The 13,433-nt window shown below is 35.5% G+C and overlaps 1 protein-coding gene across 2 annotated transcripts in view; it reads left to right on the top strand.

Moving 5' to 3' along the window:
* Window positions 1-13,433, top strand: part of phc2a (polyhomeotic homolog 2a (Drosophila)) — a 46,539-nt gene that overhangs the window by 8,213 nt on the left and 24,893 nt on the right. The window lies entirely within an intron of this gene.

The raw sequence follows: 13,433 nt of genomic DNA on the forward strand, positions 1-13,433 counted from the left end.
CTTTCTCTTTCCTTTTTTTGGAGAAGCAAAGCTTAAGGCATTAATGATTTGGTTCCTCACCAGCAAGGGCAGCAACCACTGATATTTGGCCTATATTCCATAGGCCAAATATCAGTGACTTGACTGGCTCATATTATTAGGGTTATATATGTAAAAACATCCACATGTAAATATTCAGCTTCTGTGGATGTCATGACATTGGGATTTGGGATTTCCCCAAAATGCTGAAATACTGTCACATTTCCTCCTCTGCATATCTAAAATAAGATATAATGGAGAGTCAGTAGGTCAGTATTGCAAAATACTCATCACTGTGATCAGTCATTATTCCACCTTAGAAAGCTACTAAATAAATACATAAATGAACAAGAAATACTGATTTTTGAATTGAAACGATTTTTGGGACAACAATCAAATATACAGTTCAGTGGTCTTTAAATAAAGTAATTTATGAGTGTGATTTAAAAAAAAGATATACCAAAAAAAGGAATACAATATACTCGCAGTTTAATATAATAATATAAAGATGTACACTATAACACATAACAAAATAATTTGCAAGATTAACATTTAATCTAAGATTAATATAAATTTTTCTATGACTGCTAAATCTCTTACAAAGGAGGAAAGCCTTAAAGTGGCACATTTATCAATTAAGAGTCTTTTAATTAAAATTGACGTTGTCTCTTCTTATCAGATTAGGAGGTTTTACCACTTGGGCTAATGGATTTTTTTAGTGTTACATCTCTAGACATTGTTAGACAAATTAGAGTGACAGAGCTTCTTAAGACACATAAAACCCTCATAGTTCTGAGGTTTTCAATATTTACAGTCACTTTTCATTTCTTGTGTTACACTCTAGGCTTTCCACCTTAGGACTGAAGTAAATCAAAGATCAGAGAGACAGTTTAACTCTGAGGGTTTAAATTACATACAGGATCTGTCATCTCTTCCTCCGCGTTTGCTAAGTACTGTCTGACAGCTTCACACTCAGAGAATGTGGCTATGACAGGTGATTGTGTTTCACAAGAACAAGGTTTGCTCAGGTGTTTTAACTATGTGTGCAACTGGAAAATTACTAGTCACCATTTGCTATGAAACATAACGTCCACTACAAGTATTTGATGTACTGTTTCAAAATGAGAAAAAGTTACAAAGTTGCAAATTTAAAGCTGAAAAACAACATTTCAATCAGTGAACAGCCAATAGAGTACAACAGTGCCCATTCACTTTTTAGTTGCCTTGGTTCTTGAAGTTTTGTAATTATTTTTATCTGGAAAAGATATAAGCCATGAACCAAGCTATGAGGTAAATCAAGGTAATCAAGACCTTCATTTTCATATTCATTCAAATGCCAAATTTAAAACTACTGATTGAAAGATTTAATTTAATTTTATTTATTTTTGCAAAATATTTATTAAACCCCCACATTTGTATTTCAGTCATTTTAAATGAAATTTTATGGCAGAAGGGGGTAGTGTTTGAGAAACCTGTAACCTAAAAATGACACAATTCAGCTTTAAATTTTGTTACTCAGAGAAAGCGCAAACTGATTTTCACCTGTGTTCTTCAGGTTGTCAGTAATAACTCATTTAGGCTAGAATGCTTTGAGGTGCTTTGTAAACTGAGTGGTCTCTGGGGCATCTGTGTATCTGATTCCTTCCCTGTGGTAATGTAGTTTTACGGCTCTGGGAGTTTGCACAGAGAGGGCCACGTGTGCTGCTGGCTGCGGTCTTTTTACGCTCAGACAAAGGGGAAGAATACAGCCTAAAAAGCTCTCACTCTTTTGGCAGTAAGACAGAAATTTATAGTCCCAGTGTGAGAGCATCTTTGAGCTGGACTAAATACTTGTTTTAGACAGACCAATCATTTCATGTTTCAGTTAAAAGGATAGGTCACCCCAGTTCTCTCATTTATTCACCCTCATGTCTTTTGAATCCCATATGATCTTCTTTTTTCAGTGCAATACAAAAATAGATATTAATAGCAAAATTTTCCTTTTTTTCCATACAGTGAAAGTGAACAGTGCTATTTTTGAAGACTGACAAATCTCCCTATCCATTTTCATCTCCTTTTGCGTAAATCATACAGGTTAAAAAAAGAAAAAAAATTCAGAACAAATAATGACAGAATTTTCATTTCTGAGTGAACTATCCCTTTCGAAGACAAAACATTTGTTAATTTCCGTATCAGCAGCATGAATATTTTTTATATTTTTACTCTTAGTGTCACCTCATAATCCTGACAATCAGGAATTTAATGGGCTACAGTCAGCTATCAGATTTAGGCATGCCTTAGGAAGAACTTAGGCCTCCCAAGAGTGCTGTTTGAATGTTTTTAAGTGGTTTTGTGCAACTAAAAGCATTATTTTTTGATTGAGACATAATAATGAGATGGTGCTAACGATTGTGTGCCTAGGAGGCCTGCTTTGTTATAGCTAGGAAATGCGTTACTGATGTTCAAATTCAGGTTATTTCACGCTTGGACTCCACGCGATAATCAGAAATGATACACATCCAGTTTGTGAGCACTCGGCTGAATAAAACAACAGCAAAATAGCCAAACCCATGCTACTGTTCCAATTTGTCTGGCTCTGTGAGCACCTAATTTATATGTTAATGGCTTCATCTTAAATGGTACTGTAGCCTTGAACGCACAGAATCCCAAATCATTGTGAAATTGCACCACATACTTGGCATTCCTGTTCCGTTGCTGATGATAAGGTAGCTCTATATTTAAACTGGACTATTTAAATATGCAAACACATGGTCTGTATATTCATTTCCCCTTCCATTTACATGCAGTGTGGGCACCCAGATTTTTTCAGCTGCCTGGATATTTGCATGTGCAAAATTCAGTTTGGCTTCTATGTTCAAATCCCCTCTTTCATATATACTCAGGGGTTTTCTGAAGTGATAAACCATTTTTCTTAGTGTAAAGAACATTTTACCAATCTAAAGAACCATTTTCCACTATATAGAACCTTTAGTGCAATGGAAAGGTTCTATAGATGTTAAAGGTTATTCATGGAACCATCAATGCCAATAAAGAACCTTTATTTTTTTTAAAGGTGGGTCATGCAAACTACAGTACCTCTAAAAACACTTGATAGCTGCCAGACAGAGAAACCCCCCTCTCTCAGGCTCTTCACACTGATACCAAGGCAACTGGGGTCATATTTCATGCTTTCTCAGTTCAACAACGATGTGGCCCTTGCAGACAAAGCCGGCAGTTTTATGGTGGATCTTAAGGAAATGAGGGCCACAAATCTCCTCTGCCTGGTTGCCACATCGAGGGAATGTGCTAACGTGGAGAATGATGGATACCAGAGAAGAGAGAGTTCTGGCAGGACAGAACAATGGCTTGTCAAGTTTAAGATAAATTTCTCACTTTGAACTATTTTGTGGTGACTAGTTTGGAGAGCAACTCGAGGAGGAGAACTTCATCTGAAGTACTGAAGAATTGCTCAGTTGAGTCATTGCATGTGTTTGAGATAGATAATGATAGAAGAGAATGTTACTGACTCACGCATGAGGTTCTATATGTGTGCTCTCCATGTCTCTGATTTATGACAAGCATTGATGTATGCTCAACAGGCACATTGTTAAGCAGCATGTTTTGTCAAGGTCCTTCGCTGCAGTGAAATCTTTCTGAGTGATATACGCTCTTGTGCGACAGAGCACCACTGAATCTGACAGAATGAATTTCCAGAGTGTCGGATCTCGAGGTGACACAACACATCTGACGTATCCATTAACTGTAGAAGCTTCTAATTGATTTACTGTTTACTCACACTTGGCCAAAAGTGTCAAAGCTGACAGCAAGCATCCTGTGATGAAGCTAATATCCTGAGAGACTGTTAGTTTAACTAGCAGAGTGGTGAGCATGACATACTAATTTCAGGTCTTAAATGTCACATGATTACAATACATGTGAGTCAGTTTAATGGACCTTTATAAATCTTACCACTGTGATTTATCAATTCATAACGTTATAAACAATCTAACAAAACAATATTACACACAATAAAAATACATTATACATTAACAACATTATTAAACGCAGTGATTATCATGAACAGTTAATAATTTTTACAGCATTTATTAATATAGGTATTATGTTTATTTATAAATATACTTTTGTTCTTTGTTGATTCATGTGCATTAATAATACATGAACAAATGATGGATTTTATAATCATTTTTAATTTACATGAACTAATAGTTAATTTATATTAATATTAAAATGTATATGTCTAATATTATATACATATATGTCTAATATTATATAAATTGTACCATATTTACAATATATGTAACATTTTATGAAGTTAATTTTGTATGAACTTATATTAAAAAGAGATATTATATTTTATAATAATTTAGAATTTTACATTAACTAATAGTTAATTTATATTAACTAATATTGTCAGGATTATGGACTGTCTTTGTTGTGTTTTCCCTCCCCATGTGCTCCGTGACCCAGTTTCTCCCCAGTCTGATTAGTTTGATTATTAGTTGATTCCCCGCACCTGTCTATCCCTCGTTAAGTTTATTATATAATGTGTAGTCTGCCTCATGTTTCCTTGTCGGGTGTGTTCCCAGTGACTGGCTTATTAGAGTCTGTTTTGTTGAAGTTATTCCTACGTTATGGAATGCCAATCCTGCCATAATTATAAATAAATAAATGTACAAAGAAATGTAAAAAAATTAATAAATAAATAAATATACAAAGAAAAGTAAAAAAGCAAAAATAAATAATTATTTATAATTTTATGTCCTTATGTATTTTTTGCCACATTTATTTATTTGTTAATTTTTTTTATTTATATATTTATTTATTTCCACTTTTATTTATTTTCACATTTATGTATTTATTTACGTATGTATTTCTTTATTTATTTCCACATTTATTTATTTTCACATTTATTTATTTCTACATTTCTTTGTCCGTAGGGTAATGAGGAGGGCGTGTTTTACCTCAGGAATAGCAATCGAGCCAGAGTAGTCGAGGGGTAAGCTTTGAGGCCACAGTGACACCTTGTGGTGCCCAAACGAAGTACAAGAAGTGTAAACTACATGACGCGCCTGTTGATAGTGTGGGATGAATGACTTAGATGGGCAATATGGCCAAAATCTTATATCACGAGTTATTATTTCAGTTTCACATGGGGGGTTGTTTCGGCTGGGAAGCGTGCAATCTGTGATCACGTGCATTTGCTGAAGCTCGCGTTCTTATGCGCGCTGTTTTTTTAGGTTTCACTTTCAACGCATACAACGCATGTTTCCAAGATACAGAATTAGGGATGTAACGTATGAACATTTCTTATCATGATTATAGTGACCAAAATTATCATGGTTATCAGTATTATCACGGTGTTGTTAATGTGCTGGAGATGTTTAAAAAGTACCGACACATAAATCACTTCACCAAGTTTTATATTTAAAAATCAACAAACAACAAATACAATTATTTTTGTTTGCATAATCACTAAAACAATAACATTACCAATGATGTTTGGATTTTAAATGACAACTTGACTAACAACAGTTTAATAGCATGTTCAAATATCTAATATAAATGTTCAAATAAAGTTTTGAAAAAGTTTCATAAAAAGGTAAATCTCGCACACAGCCTTTAAATATAGAAAAGGGTTAAGTCAAAATGATAATTGATTAATAAATGATTATATGTATTTTATCTGCTTGTTTTTCAACAACCGGTCAATGTAAATGCATTCATTAATGATGGCTCTGATGGCTTTTGTTGACACTGATTGGATTTTTACTAGTAACAGCCCTTTATTATTTTAACTGAATCTATCGATTGGAATTAAGAACGTGGCATTCCATATTCATGATGCATACTTTTAATACGCTTTTTAATTTTTTTAAATGCCCCTGGACATCAGTTTATGTGTTTGTTTCTGATGCTGTCAATGTTGTTTTTGGTTTTTGGTAACATTAAAAATATGCAGTTAGCTCAAAAAGCTGAGGGCACATGATGAGCATGATGCTTGTATGTTCAATGCATGGCGTGTGTGTTTCACTAGCTCCGTTCCCATGGACACCTTTTGTTTGACCTAATTCTGGATATTTCCAGCCTAAGACGTGTGATTAATCCATATCTAAAGCCATGTCTACACCAAGAGGACCCATTATAATCAGTTGATGTGGTGACTGTCCACATGGGAAGTGGGGCGAGGCGACAAATCTTCTACAGTAACTGATGCCTCCTTTTATTCCGTATCTTGGAAACATGCGTTGTATGCTTTGAAAGTGAAACCTAAAAAAACAGCGCGCATAAGAAAGCGATTGCACGCTTTCGCGAGCTTCAGCAAATGCACGTGATCACAGATTGCACGCTTCCCAGCCGAAACAACCCCCCATGTGAAACTGAAATAATAACCTGTGATATAAGATTTTGGCCATATGTGACCCTGGACCACAAAACCAGTCTTAAGTCGCTGGGGTATATTTGTAGCAATAGCCAAAAATACATTGTATGGGTCAAAATTGTAGATTTTTCTTTTATGACAAAAATCATTAGGATATTAAGTAAAGATCATGTTCCATGAAGATATTCTGTAAATTTCTTACCGTAAATGTATCAAAAACATAATTTTTGATTAGTAATATGCATTGCTAAGAACTTCATTTGAACAACTTTAAAGGCAATTTTCTAAATATTTAGATTTTTTTGCACCCTCAGATTCCAGATTTTCAAATAGTTGTATCTCAGCCAAATATTGTCCGATCCTAACAAACCATACATCAATGGAAAGCTTATTTATTCAGATTATGTATAAATCTCAATTTTGAAAAATTGACACTTAACCCTCTGAATGAATTTTGATGGTACATGATAAAAAATTATTCCACATCATTTTTTGGTTTATTTGGGAACATTTTATTGATAAAACATTTTTTGACCACCCCTCACCCCCCCATCCCAAAATATTTTTTCGTTGCCTCAGGGCAACATTATGCAACAAAGGTGCAAAATCACGAAGGAAATTCTCCATTCACATATCATAGGACAATGTTCAGAGAGCAATACAAAATCACAAATCTGTAAAAAAAAGTCAAGAAATCAATAAGTGAAAAGGGAAAAACACTTGAAACGCATTGATGTATTGCATTTGATACAGACGTAGTTTTGTATTGTAGTGCGGCCTGGGAAACTTCGGTCCTGGAGGGCCACTGGCCTGCAGAGTTTAGCTCCAACCCTAATTAAACACACCTGCCTGTAGCTTTCTAGTGATCTTAAAATACATTCATTAGCTTGTTCTGATGTGTTTGATTAGGGTTGGAGCTAACTCTGCAGGACAGTGGCCCTCCAGGACCGAAGTTTCCCAGCCCTGATGTAGTGTGTCGTGTCATATCATGTACTTCATGGAATGAGATTTTACTTTGTGTTAAACTTCTCTGCTGTGAAACAGAGGTGCATGTTACACTTTTTGCACATCACTTTGGGTGTTCCTGTGCACCCAGGAAACTTGCATCTTCCCTTTTTGTCAACCATTATTTGCCCGCATGTATTAACAGTGGGAAATCCTGCGTAGGCATGGGAGCTGTGGACCCCTGCTTCTTTACCCCTTACTGCAAAACGTTGCCCTGAGGCAACGAAAAGAAAAGCTGAATTCCTGAACATGCAAAATAAAATAAAAATCATACAACCTGACAAAAGTCTTCTCTACACCTTCATACACATACACATATTTTTTATGTACAGTTTGTCATTTTAAATAAGATTACTAAAGCAAATAATCTTGCCTTTTTCTCACACCATGTGCGCCTGTGACCATATGTGTCAGAACAGGATGTCCCGCCTTCAAGTGGTGCTTGATAGTGACTCCCACACCTTATTGGACTGTTCTTTGATACTTTTCAAACATTTTAATTGGTTGCAATCATTTAAAAAATCATGTACTGAACATGGGGCATAAGAAAAACTTTCCGTTGCCTGAGGGCAACACTATGCAGTAGAGGGTTAAGACTGTTTTTTTCGTCCAAGGTCACATATTGCCCATCTAAGTCATTCATCCCACACTACCAACAGGCGCGTCATGTAGTTTACACTTCTTGTACTTCGTTTGGGCACCACAAGGTGTCACTGTGGCCTCAAAACTTATCCCTCGACTACTCTGGCTGGATTGCTAGTCCTGAGGTAAAACACGCCCTCCTCATTACCCTAAGGACAAAAAAAATGTAGAAATAAATAAATGTAAAATAAAGAAATAAATACGTAAATAAATACATAAATGTGAAAATAAATAAAAGTGGAAATAAATAAATGTATAAATAAAAATAAATGTGGAAAAAAAAACTTAAATAAGGAAATAAAATTATAAATAATTATTTATTTTTGCTTTTTTAATTTTCTTTGTATATCTATTTATTTAGGCTTTTTTACATTTCTTTGTACATTTATTTATTTCTAATTATGGCAGGATTGGCATTCCATACTACATCTCCTCGTCTCCTCGCTTCCAGCGCCTGAGAAGTGTGACAAATATGAATATATATTAGAAACTGTCACTCTAAAAAATGCTGGGTTAAATATGAAAACCTTCTGGGTAGTTTTATTTAACTCAACTATTGTTTAAATTTTACTTTATGGCTGGATTAAAATGAATCGAAAATAGGTTGTAAATTAAAGATCAGACATAATTACAAGAGGCATCAGCAATAATCAAAAGGTGAAAATTTACTAATAAGCAATTTAAAAAATGTTTATTATTTAATTATTATTTATTCAACTTATTAATGTTAATTTATTGAAAATATGAATAAATGTTCATTTACAACTTTTGGATTCATTTTAAGCAAGAAATACCGTAATTTTCAAAACAATCCAATCGCTGGGTTTGTCCATATTTCACCCAGCGCAGGGTTGTTTTTCACTGAGCATTTATTTAGAGTATAATATCTATCTATCTACTATATACAGCAAAATGCTGTTTAAAATACAAGTTTAGTATGTAACACTGCAGGACATGTGAATACACATAGGCTATGTGCAGTACTCAGAACAATGACTGACCATTAATCAATTCTCTTCAGTCATGCTGTCAGTTTATGACATGACAAATGCATGACAAGACACACAACTGGTTTTGGCAGTTACTCAACATCTTTTGATGGCCGCGTTGCTGTGATCCTAGCGGACTGGTTTAACCTGGCTGTGGCCTGTCCAGACAGGCACAGATTGGGTGTCTCATCCATCTGTAGTCATTCACCCTGAGGGTTTAGCCCCGATTGTTTGATGTGGCCTCTGCATTGTGCTGATAGCCCATCTCTACCTGAACGCCTCAACCTAACCTCATCTTTTACTGCTCTGGCTCGCTATTTGTATTGCTCAGTGCAGACTTTGCATCCTGGCTGCTACACCAAAAGCACTTTTGCCTTCAAAGAGTGTAACTCAATTTGGTGTCTGACTGTGAGAGGGTTTTGCGGGCAGGATACTCAGATGATGATGGCACTGGATGTTCAGTTAGCTACAGAGCTGTGTGGTAAGGAGGTCTCTAATGCAGACTAGAGAGCAAATCGAGTGGAATAATGTGTAGTGTGTTGTGTTAGCCAGTGAAATAATGAGAGGAGAGGAAAGAGAGAGAGAGAGAGAGGGAGAACGACAAAGAGAGGGCGAGTCTCCCTTTCAAGGTAATGGAGAATGGACTGTATTAAGCTTTTATATGTCCTTGAAAGATTCCACGTCTAATGGAAGGTTAAGTGGGATCAAACAAATTCCACAAATGTATTCTGATGATTTCAATATCTTGAACTGTAATAGAAAATCTCCCTGGATGAAGTCTCTTTCTCTCTTAATGTGCACCCAAACAAACACAAATAACTAAAAATTTTAGGCCCGTCTGAACGTGTTAGACACATTACAGCAGGTGTACTGCACTATAGAAGAAGATCTCTCCCATTTGGTTCAGTGGCCTGTCTGTTGGTCTAGCTGTTCCTCGGCTGAGTAAAGGAAGTGGGGCCGGGTCTATTTTGATCAACAAGTGTCCTCCCAGCCCCCAAGAAGAAACCCCAGGTCATTTCCCCCGGCAGCAGCCTTTGATGTGTGTTTGTTGGGTCCCAGTCATCTGTGATGGGAGGAGTTCTGGTCCAGAGAACAGTCAGAGTTTGAATTCTCCTAGCTGCCAGTTGTATCCTGTCACAAGTTGTGGTGGAAGCTGTCAGACTATCTGAGTGAGTACAGTGCAACTCATTTGGTTTTGGCTTGTGAACTGCTTTTACAACATTTTAAAGTTTGACTTTAGAGAGTTCCCTGCTAGTAATTTTATGCTCTACATGCATGAGTTAATGAATCAGCTGCAGTAAAAACATTAGTGAAATGTTCTCAACTTTATGCGCTTGTGTTTCCCATCTTTTGCAGTGTCTCGCACATGACACAGCATTCTAAAAACATGGCATTTAAATTAAAAGTTGTTCAACTTATAAAAAATGAGACATTAATCAGTTTCTCTGCCTCTAAATTTACCTTTCTATTCTGACGTCATGAAGGTTATCAAAAAAATGTTAACTAATAATATTGTTCTGTTTTTCAAGTTTTTCTTTTTTTTTCAAAGCCAAAAGTTCCACCTTACATTATTTGTAATAATATTCTATCTTTATTGAAAGTATTTTGCGTCATGAAAGTTTTGAGAGTGCAATTTCATGTTGACTCTTAATGTTTAAAAAAACTCCACAAACTGTCATGATATTAGGAAACATTAGGAAAATGTGAACATGAACGTGTTAACTGGACAGCCATATATATACTGTATATACAGTATATGACATTGTAAACACATTTATGTCCTTGAAAGGTTTTAACTGCAGGTGGATCATTAACTCAAATGTGGCTATTTTTAGAACAAACTAAAAAATAACATAATATTTTTAAAGCCTGTTAACACTGAATGAATGTACACTCTCAGTAAAAAAGGTCCAAAATCTGTCAATGGGGCGGTACTTTTTTAAAAGCTACACTTTTGTACCTTATTTACACCTAAAGGGTTTATATTAGTACCAACATTTTAAATACTAAACCTACCTAAATGGAACATATTAGTATCTTTTGAAAGGGTACTGTTTTTGTGCCATTGTCTTCTGAGAGTGTGCTGCAAGAATGTTTTGTTTGTAACTTTGAGGGAACCTTAGAACATTTGCCACAGTTCTGAGAATGTGATCTTTCTGTTATTCCAAGTGCACTTTTTTTTGGCATACTATGCGTTTGACTGCCTCTAAATAACAAAAATCACCACTTCAAGAGTGACGTTATCTAATGCATTCCAAAGACACAAATGCAGTTTTACCTGAGTTGAAATCAAAGAATTAATCACGCTTTCAGCACGTTATAGAGCCTGTTGATACATCTCTTACGGACTATGAGATCCCCAGATGGATCAAAGCCTGGGCTGCCTCTGGTGCTGTTGTCGTAACTGCGTTATGTTGTTCCAGCCGATCAGTCTTCGCATTTGTTCAGAGCTACTGGAGCTGGCGTGGGCACGTGGATCATAAATGAACTGAGGCCTGCAATTGTGAGAAGTGTTACAGTTAGGCAGTCAAGAACCACAAAACATCCAACAAATGCTGTAGCTGTCACTTTCAGTAAGAATTCAAAATAGGAGGATTTAGTGGTGAAAAGGATCTGTCTGCACGGATTAAATCACGATTCTGTCTGATGGGACTCAGTGTGAGAGTGACATGGATTTTAATGCACAGCAAACCACTAAAGTATATTGGAAACAGGTGAAAAGTCTGTGATTGGTTCAATGCTGATCTCCCCTCAGGGTAGCAGAGAGCTTGGTTATTTGCTGGTAACCTGAATGAATCTGTTCGCAGCTTTGGAAGTAGCTTGTGAAACCGCTGGTGGGTTTAATGATCATGCTCATTTTCCCTATGTTTAAATTTAAATGACCTTTGCCATCATCTAACGCTCACTTAAAGATATCTGTAAAACCACTAGGCCAATTGAATAATACTAATAAATGTAATCTTTATCAAATCTCGAAATGAATATCCAGTTTCCACTGTAGATTACAACATGCCTGAGTTCACCTGATTAGTTGATTTTCGCTTTTAGTGTTTTATTTTTAATGAATTTAGACAAAATAGAATAGTTAGCACCAGGATGAAAATAATTTATGCCTTTTTCTGTATGATCAGAATTTTAATATCATGCATTTCCTTTAAAATTTGCAATTCAATTATTGTGCTAATTATATAATTTGTGATGAAAAAAATGAATTACATTTGCAAAACAAAAGCATAAACTCGACTGTATGTGTGCACACAAACACATACAGGCCACTTTCACACAGCAGCAGAATATGGTTTTTAGTTTTCGCCTGTTCACACTGAGTACGATAACTAAAAAGTTTTTAAAAAATAACTAAAAGGAAGTCCACAACACAAACATACTGTAATGATAATGACACAGACCAGCAATATTGCTGGAATGAATCACTTTCAAAACTTTGTTTTCAGCTAATGAATGACAAGAAAACATTGAAATCAGAATTAAAGAGCTGAGCATTTAAAGCTGCACTGGATAAACAGAATGTTATCCTGAATTGGTGACGCTAGTTATCGTACTTGATGTGAACTGTGGCCTGTAGCAGGAAGTGAGATGAACAAACTCAGAGTTTCAAAGTAGGTTTAGAGTTAGTCTCGCGTAGCCAGACCTTCAGACTGACGGCTGAAGATTGACGTTCAGCCAATGGTCCGTGCCAATCTGAGGCTGAGACTAGTAGAGTTGACAAAACCAAACAAATCCAACCTGGTTTAGATCAGTATCAGCGGGATATAAACGTTCTCTGTCAACTCAGAGTTTGAGATTAACTGTTGAAAGTTTACACCTGAAAGTGTGACGTGTGCACAAAAGAATGTGGAGAGCATCAGCAAAGCGTCAGTTGGATTCACTTCTCAAGAGAATCAGCGCAATTCACTTTTCTGCTTAAAATTAAAAGATGTTGTTGTTAAAAATAAATTTTAATGCATTTACATTAAGGCAGGAATAAACACTTCTGCTGCAGCAAAAGTTTGAGAAGGCAGCAGAAAGAAAATATGACTATGCAAAGGAATCAACTGAATTTAATTATTTATAGTTTCACACAGGGCTCAAAAGGGAAACATACATGTTTAGTCATTTTAAAAGTTGGATATATTAAAGCTTGTCTATATGTATCTATATTTAATTTAATTCAAATGCAAAGCTTAAAATGAATTGCCACTTCATATAATAATTATATGAATATTATATGAATTATAAACATATAATATAAATATAAAAAATAAGTAGCCGCAAAAGTAGGGCAATTTTGTCTCTAAAATTCTAACTGCTTTAATTTGGAGCTAGAGATACGGGGGAGTGGCTTCATTGCATATATGTCACGTTGCTCACAGCTGTTTGGTCCAGTTTGGGTTTGCGATCCC

The sequence above is a fragment of the Onychostoma macrolepis genome, chromosome 23 (assembly GCF_012432095.1).
Source record: "Onychostoma macrolepis isolate SWU-2019 chromosome 23, ASM1243209v1, whole genome shotgun sequence".
In the NCBI taxonomy this organism is placed as follows: Eukaryota; Metazoa; Chordata; class Actinopteri; order Cypriniformes; family Cyprinidae; genus Onychostoma; species Onychostoma macrolepis.